This window comes from Pinus tabuliformis, chromosome 7, assembly GCF_031772625.1.
Source record: "Pinus tabuliformis cultivar Carrire ecotype Pingquan chromosome 7, CPIR1, whole genome shotgun sequence".
In the NCBI taxonomy this organism is placed as follows: domain Eukaryota; kingdom Viridiplantae; phylum Streptophyta; class Pinopsida; order Pinales; family Pinaceae; genus Pinus; species Pinus tabuliformis.
In genome coordinates this window covers 2,023,970,491-2,023,979,236 of record NC_142293.1, presented here as the reverse complement: position 1 = coordinate 2,023,979,236, position 8,746 = coordinate 2,023,970,491, and the positions used below count along the sequence as shown (strand labels likewise).

The 8,746-nt window shown below is 38.8% G+C and overlaps 1 long non-coding RNA gene across 1 annotated transcript; it reads left to right on the top strand.

The window, feature by feature from the left end:
- Positions 1-1,488: 1,488 nt before the first annotated feature.
- LOC149256609 (uncharacterized) lies at positions 1,489-6,966 on the top strand. The gene is made up of 3 exons (XR_016266466.1): positions 1,489-1,509; positions 6,461-6,521; positions 6,686-6,966. It is a non-coding gene; the product is annotated as an uncharacterized LOC149256609 (long non-coding RNA).
- The last annotated feature ends 1,780 nt before the right edge of the window (positions 6,967-8,746 follow it).

Below are 8,746 nucleotides of genomic sequence, written 5' to 3'. Positions count from 1 at the left end.
ATATATTCATCTCACATTCCCAAATGTACTTTTCAGATTTACTTGGGAGAAGACATGGTCATTTCCCATTAAATTCCCAATTTTATATTCATGTCACATTTCCAAATGTACTCCCAGCTTTACTTGGGAGAAGAGAAGTCAACTGTAAGGATGGATGAGAAGTTAATGACATTAATGAGAGGTGGTTGAGATGGAGAAGGGAAGGAGGGTATAAAAAGGGAAGGGGGAAGGGAGAAAGGGGGAGGTGGGGTCTTGCTTATGATTGTGGGGGTTGGTTGTGATTGTTTGGACTTGTTGTGTTTTTGGAGACCTTAGGAACATGTGGAGGTTTCTTGAGTTGTTGATAGGACAGAAGTATTGTTATCTTGGTCTAGATCATTTATCTTGGACATACACACTACATCTGGTTAGACTTGGGCTCGGAGGGCTAGGGAACCTGTGTTGGTTTCCTGGGCTAGGGATTATTTCCTAGTTGGCTGGGAGGTAAATCCAGTTGGGTCCGTCAAGAGGAGCGTTCAGCAGGAGCAACAAGACAAAGGTATCTCCATAAGTCACCGGTACAGGGATTCCTCCATAAACTACTCTTGTAAAGTTTATTAGAATGAGATATTCACTTTAATTTACGTTGACTAGAATTTAAATGATAAAATTTTATTTTTTTTAAAGCTGTGTAAATAAGTAAGTTATCACCTCTTATCGCATTTAATCTCAGAGGAAATTAGATTTGTTAGCCTACCCTAGGGGAGGTCTCTTACATTGCGCATGCCAATTTAACGAGAGGAAATTGAAGGAGGGGTGGGGGTGGGGATGGGGGTAGGGGTGGGGGTTTGCGCATGCCAATTTAACGAGGGGAAATCGAGGCGGGCGGGGTGAAGGGGTTCCCGCCCGTCGCCATGGGGAGGGGGGGTTTGCGCATGCCAATTTAACGAGGGGAAATCGACGGGTCGAGGGAGCGAGGGGGAGGTCTGTGGATGCCAATTTAACGAGGGGAAATCGAAGGGTGGGGTGCGAGACGGGGGCGGCGGGTGGTTGTGGGGTGGTTTGCGCATGCCAATTTAACGAACGAGGGGAAATCGAGGCGGGCCGGGTGGAAGGGGTTCCCGCCCGTCGCCATGCTGGCATTTACTTTCGCTGCCATGCTAGTTCGTTCAAACATTCGGGCATACCATCTGCGGGCGTTCAACATTCTGTTTTCTCCTGCCATCCTCGCCTCCTCCGCCCGCGCTCCACCGGCGAATCGAACCCAGCAGAGCAAGCGACTCCCATAGCCATTCCGCATCCAGCAGACCGTCGTCGCACTGAGGTATTTTACCTCCAGAAACTTCAGCCTCGCTCTGCATCTTCCTCTGTGGGCTTTCACATAAAACTCTGAAACTATGAAGCACATTGCATGGACCTTCAAGATGTGTCCTTTGTTTCTCCTCCAGTGAATCGAATGCCCACATTTTCATGGAGTGTGGCTACACAAGTTTGGTTTGGAATACGATATTTGGAATACGATACTACAAGGTATTGGTCACAGATTCAACAGCCATAATCTTGGTTGCATTTGTTCGATAGGTGGCACAAGTTTTACTTATTCAAGATAAGCCTTTATTTAAATAAATATGGTTTACTTCGCCAAAAATTGTGTTCCGGAGAATTTGGCTCCCTTGAGATTGAGCTTTCAGAATGTTTGTTCGCCCTTTAAGTCTGTTGCAATCAAGGAAGCTACTTTATTGGTGAAACACCCTAATACTCGTCAGCGCAAACTCTTAACTCCACAAAGATTGGACCAAGTGGAGGAAATATGGCACAATGAATTCAATATTCGGTCTTCTGTATCTGGCTCTTTTAGTCCTTGATCATGTTGGCAGCTTCACTTCAATTATTTAAATTTTGGTAATGGCTGCAATCCAAGAACTCATATATTTTTTGTTTCGATGGGGCCTCCAAAGTTCAAACGAAACCCTAAGGTGGTAGGTGCAGACGTCGTCAGCCCTAGTGGAACTATTGAATTTACCTATGTTTAGAGTTTTGGTCAAGCTTCTAACAATGAAGCAGAAGCTTATGCTCTTCTCCACGGTGTCAATTTGGGTAGCTCCCTAGGCTTTCAAAAACTAATAACTATTGGTGACTTGAAAAACATGATCAGGCATCTCCAGACTGGCACTACTCAAGATTTTAAACTAAGCACAGACTGGCACTACTCAAGATTTTAAACTAAGCACAATATTTTACAGGGTTTGAATGGTCTTAAAATCCATTTCAATCGTGGAGTTTTATCATGTTCTCTGTAGCCTCAAAAAAACAAGCAAACTTTTATACCAATTTAGCCATACAAGGTAAAATGGGGGAGATTGTGATCAATTCCAAGCATTACCAACAACCGATACCCTAATGGTTAATGTGATGATCAAGGTCAAATTAATGGCATTACAAACAACCGATCTCCTCTGTATGGTGATTCAAATCCAGAAAATCCTTCTAACATTCTGGTTTATAGAGGCAGTAAAAGCAGATCTCAAATTTATCTATTCTTTTCCCTCAACAAGAAATTGAAATGAGGGTCAAAGGCATGCATATAAAATCAATGTTTTAAAACTTGGAATTGGCCTTGGAATCGATCAAGGGTCAACTCAGACTCGGACTTGGACTCAAATCCTGATGGGTTTTATTTTATTATTTTTATTTTTCCCTTTTATTTTTCTTTTGCCAAAGCTTTACTTTCTTCTTGTGTTAATAGCTGGCAATGGCCATGGCTTCCAAAGCCAAATTCCTAGAGCACGATCTGAAGTCCATCAGGGGAGATTTGTGCTTCATGAGAGAACGTTGTGCTTTTCTGGAGGAGGAGAATCGGAGGCTAAGGGATGCTGTTACCAAAGGCGTTAGGCCTGAGGAAGATGATCTGGTATGTGGTGGTGGGTATGCTATTATATTAGTCATTGCTTATATAATAGCATACCCACCACCACATAACAGATCATCTTCCTCAGGCCTAACGCCTTTGGTAACAACATCCCTTAGCCTCTGATTCTCCTCCACCACATACCATACCCAGGGACGGAAGAAGCTTTTTAAATGGGCAGACTGTCTGCCCTACCTACACAGTTCAGCTTTAAAAGTCTATCTACAATATGAACAGCTACGAAAATCTGCATTCAAACAATATTCCTCTTATTAAGGCACCAAAATTTTGAGATTATTATCCATATAGATGTTGGTTTTCTGTTTAATGCCGGTGGAATTTAACAGCCCATGATATATGAGGAACAATGAACTTGAACATTAATCTGTAGTATCTCTGTGTTCATTTGAGCTTACAGTTCTACTTATATTAATACAAAATTGACAACAAAACACAACATCTCTGCTTCTATACAGGGCAGCCATATTTTCAAACATCAAAGATTCATCCTCCAAACATCTAGGTATTTACCTTGAGGATGTTCTAAAACTTCAAAACATGAGCATCAACAATGTAGAGATGGCATTGAGGTAAACAGCTTACTCTATGACATGATACTACATCCTGGAGCTTACTTCGTGCCATGATCCTACATCCTACAGGATCTAAGTCCTAAGTAAATACAAATATTCTATTCTATGTACTTTTTTGGAGCTAGAAGGGAGGAGATTTAGCCTTTCCTTAGACTAGCAACTCCATGTTAACAGCTGGTAATCTGAGATCCAAGAAGAATCAAGATTGGCTTGATTTCTAAGATGGGAAAAACACAGGCGAATAATCTCTGTGCAACTTGCCCTTGGATACGACCAGTTAATACGAGTTTTTCTTCACACTAAATGGTCTTTACTGATCCTGGGCATCTTCAACACTCGAGATAGTATCTTGATATCAATAAAACCAAGCAAGATTTCAGTTGCTTCCTCCTTGCTCAGGCTGAGGTCTGATCTCAGCTTCTGCCTCACGCATTTGCGCCTTCTTTTGAGTTCTTGCAGTCTAGCCTCTTTCTGCAAAGCCAATTTTGGTAATATTATTAAGAGATCAACACCCCAAAACACAAATCAATCAGAGAAACTAACAAAAAATTCAATATATGATGTTAACAGCAGTGTAAGTGTAAGCACTCTTACTGTATGCTTTGATTAATTAGAAGGAAGCCTGAATTTCATTTTTAAGATAATCAAGATGTAACACAGATTCATATAAACCAGGCTTTGGTATCTTTTAGCTCCATGGATATCTCGAGTTAGACTAGATGACTGGTGTATCAAACTTAGTTTATTGAATTTAGAGCTGCATGACAGCTAAGATTCAATATTTGATACACCAGTGATTTGTTTGAATTGATGCTATTCTTCCCAACATTGAGGTATACATATTAGACCTGAATGCTCCTGAGTGTATGTGTAAGGGAAGGTGTTTGACTTCTTGAGTTGATTTCCTTCCATTATCAAAGGAGCTTAAGACATGTTTCCTTTGTGTGCGAGAGAAGATGTGTGACCTCAAAGTGGGTTTATCTCCATCATAAAAAGAACTAAACACATGTAAGACTACCCTATTGGACCTTAATTGGATATTTTATCCTCTTTTATCCTTTTATTCAGTACACCATATCACCAGCCTGGTGCACACAAGAAGAGTTAATAGATGGTCCTACCTAGCTCTCTTCTTGCAATCAAGCTCACCTTATTCAAGCAACTTTTAATGGCCTTCAAGAGAGCCAAATCTGTGGAATCCATTTTCTTTGGCTGTCTCCATAAGATGATCTGGTATGTCCATTTTCTTTACATTGATTGGAGCTAAAAGGGCAGAGATCTGAAAGAGGGGTAAAGTTGAAAGAACAGACTCGATTAACATGAGACGAGTTGCAGAATTTAGCTAGTGGGCACCCCAAAATAGAAGTGACTTGCGAAGAGTTTCTCAGGATTGTTGATAAGTATGAGATCGAAAAGGCCTAATGGTTTCAATCTTTAAGACTAAAACAAAATATTGAGATAAAAACCAACTTATCGCTCATGATATCTCTTGAATCTTAGCTGACTTTTCAGGCAGCTTTCTCCTAACATTGAAATGAAACAACTACTTGATATTCAATAGGTCAATATCCTGTACAAACCAGGAAGAGTACCATAAACTATGCTTTGAGGAAAGAGATTCAAGACCCTATGTCCTTAACAGTAATAGCTACCAGAACAGGGCCTGTTATATTTAATGTAATTGTAGGTGTATTAACACAGTGACAAACATTTGCAAAACCTACCTGTTGGCAAAGACCATGAGGAATATTACACTGGATAATGCCAATCTTCAAAACAGATCTTCTCATCTTTGCAGTACCAATTTCTTTGTCACAATCTTAACTTCTAACCACAAAATATGAGTGGCTTATCTGTCAAATCAAAATAGGTCCAATTTCCAAACACTGCATGACAATTTTTCACTCTCAACTTCACTCTCCAAGATGATTTTAGAGCACTACAACATTTGTTGAATTTAATCCAAATGACATTTACAGCATGAGCTTATCAAAAACGCCTTTCAGAGCTTGCTTGGCATTTCAGTCGGGTTCCTTAAATCAATTGCACAGTACCAACAACTTGTAAACAAAAAACCATCTGTTGTTAGGAGGTGGACATAATGCCAACATGCTCTGAAAGGAGTATTTTGGCAAATTCCATGTGGATTTATCCACCTTTCTACGACACAATTGTCATTCTTGGCTCCATAAAATCACCACTGCACTGCAGATCACGACCTCATTATCAATGGCTCAACGGCCAAATCTGATATAAACTTAAAAAGACCAAAAGTCAAATATGAGAACTGTAAAAACACAGAAGAGAGAACAGGAAAACAGAGATGAAACATGGAAATAAACTAGAGTATTTGAAGGAGAAAGAGAAGAAGATAAATAAATAAATAAAGGTGCACCTACAGGACAACAGAGCTTGAATGGTAATCTATAAATGTAATGTCTTCCATAAATGCACGAGCATAAGTGTAAGCAGAGAAGTGAATGAAATTTAGCATGACCATAAAATGAAAAAAGAAAAGAAAAGTGGAATGAAAAGTTTGAAGGTCGGGCATAAAGAACAACCAACATCTCAGGAATAAAGGAATGAAGGAATAGGAAATGAAGAACATTGCCATTCTGGGTCTCAATGCCATTTTTTCAGTTTTCAGTGCATTGCTGTATTCTAGGGGAATTTCAAGCAGCGTCTAATTATTAACAGCTTTCTGGCCTAACCATTTCCTTTCAAAAGATTGTAAAATTTGACATATTTAATTGAATATTTGGTGAAGACAGTAAGATTGGCATGAACTCAACTGCTCAGACTAGCAGTTTTTAGATTCTTCTTTTGATTTTAATTAGAAAAATGTCAAAACCAATCTCAAGAATTTTCTTAAAGTGCCTATAGGTTACTGTGTAAATTGATTTTAATTATTTTCTTCAATTGGTTTAAAATTGTGAACTTAAAGGGCTCAAATCTTAAACAGATGAATTGGATCTTGCAGGTAGGGGCAGCAAATGGAGTGTGCGGGAATGTGCCAATTCCTTCTGAATCTTCTTCCACAAGTGGCTCTCAACCTCTTCCATTTCTTCAGTTTTCAGGCCTTGTACACTTATGTTATATTATCATCCTTGGTGGCACAGGCCTTTTTCTGATGCATCTTGTTTTTGTTTTCTCCTCTTCCATAGCAGCATTGCATGAGTGAATGACCATTGATTCACACTTCCAGTTTTGTGTAGATGCTGCTGCCCTCCTCCAACCAAGAGAAAACAACTATCAGTTTGGAGGTTCAGATTGGACCCTGCCACTAGGCCATTCTTTATCCAATAGATCCAGTCATAGATGACGATACAGATGCTTATGGCAACTGTTGTCCCTCTGTAATGATCGAGACATTAAAGATGATTTGGATTTCATTTATACTCTATCCTTGAAGGTAGTTTATTTGATCTCTGTTTAGAGAGTGGGTTGCTCAAAGATAGTTTATTTGATCTCTAGGTCATCTTTTGTTTTTTGTTTTCTTTTAAATCTAACATTTATATTGCTCACATAAACCCTTCTAAACTGGCCTAAGATATGCACCTCCAGGTTGTGAAACTGGTAGATACATATATCTAAATTTAGCATTTCATATTTCGGTTGCTTTTTTGAATTTTATATATGCGTCCTTAAGTTTTGCAACCTAGTGGTCCATATCATATCTATAAGTTTAAATGGCTTAGATGCGTTTGTGCTTAGTGTCCATGTTGGTACACCTATTACATTGACTATATTCAGTGCAAAGTTATATTAAGGCACACATGAGTTGATTGATCAACCCTACCCCTACCCGTGCTGTAGATTTCAGTGTGCACTTCTTTTCTTGGTGCATGTAAAGGGGGTGCAATTGTCATGGGATGCCATCACTGCATCAAATAAACCCTTCCCCTACCCACCATTGTAAGTAGTCCATGAAATCTAGCTGTACATATTACTTTCACAATTCTCCTTTAAAAATGTTTTAAGGAAATCAACTAAGCAGAACAATGAATGACAATAGAGTCCAAAATGGAGAATTTACGACCTTCAAATATCATTTCTTTGGAATTTTTTCAAACATTTTGGTAAATCGTTTTGGCCACAGAAAGTGGAATGTGACCGTCTCAATTATCTGTCTAATACTCTAGACAGAATTGCGGTAGTATACGGGATGTCAGGACAGTTTACCTGTGAAGTTGTATTTGCAAATTTATAAATTTTGTTTTCTTATAATTTTCTAAAGCATGTTAATCTAATGCACATCATCTAAACTATTATTTTACCTCCAGTCTCAGACTTTGCATTTCTGAGATAAGTCTACTTTGTGGATCAAACATTTGTTTTCTTTTTGTCAGTAATTTAATTTGATTCTAAAAAATGGGAATAGTCAGGATTGCATAAATAGAGGGCCTTTTCCCCAATATCTGATTCTGCTAAACACAAATGCCTCTTTTATAGTACAAGATTCTGTGAATTGCACGTGATAGAGTGGATCACCATGGGGTGATTTTGAATATCTGTCTGACTAGGCTCTCGTAATTAAAGAGAAACTAAGAAAAATCATAACCCAGTCTACAACAACATACTCTAGGAATAAAAAATAATAGGTAATATTATTTCCAACTACCGTAACCAACAAGTAATATACTTAAGAGATCCCAGATAAAGGACCTTAACTAAAGATGCTAATAGGTTCCAACAGAACATCTTGATATGAATGGGTGCTTTTGAGAGAAAATAACTTAAAAGGCTTACCTCATGTATCTTTACTAATTAAAAGAATCAGAGTTTATTCCCAAACATTCCCTTGAGAGGCCTCATTTGGCACTGTCAAACAGTAATGCTCTTCATGGTGTTACATAACATAATGGTGATCCTTCTCTGTTTTTAATTTTTGAAAATGTTGTTGTAAGCCCTTTACTACATTATTCAGGCTCAAATTTGTTGCTAATGGACAACCAATAACTTCTTTGTGCAGGTTTAGATCTGTTTCTGTTGCATTTAAAGATGGAAGGGGATGCATATTCTGGTCCTGGGAATGGAAATCAAATCGACAGTAAGGCCTTGCAAACCTTCCAGAAAAGCTTTGGTCAGGTGCAGAATATTCTAGACCAGAACCGGTTGCTTATTAATGAGATAAATCAAAATCACGAATCCAAGATCGCAGAGAATCTAAGTAGAAATGTTGCCCTAATTCGAGAGCTCAACAACAACATCACGAGAGTGGTGGACCACTATGTTGGTCTGTCTGACACATTCACAAAGGCAATAG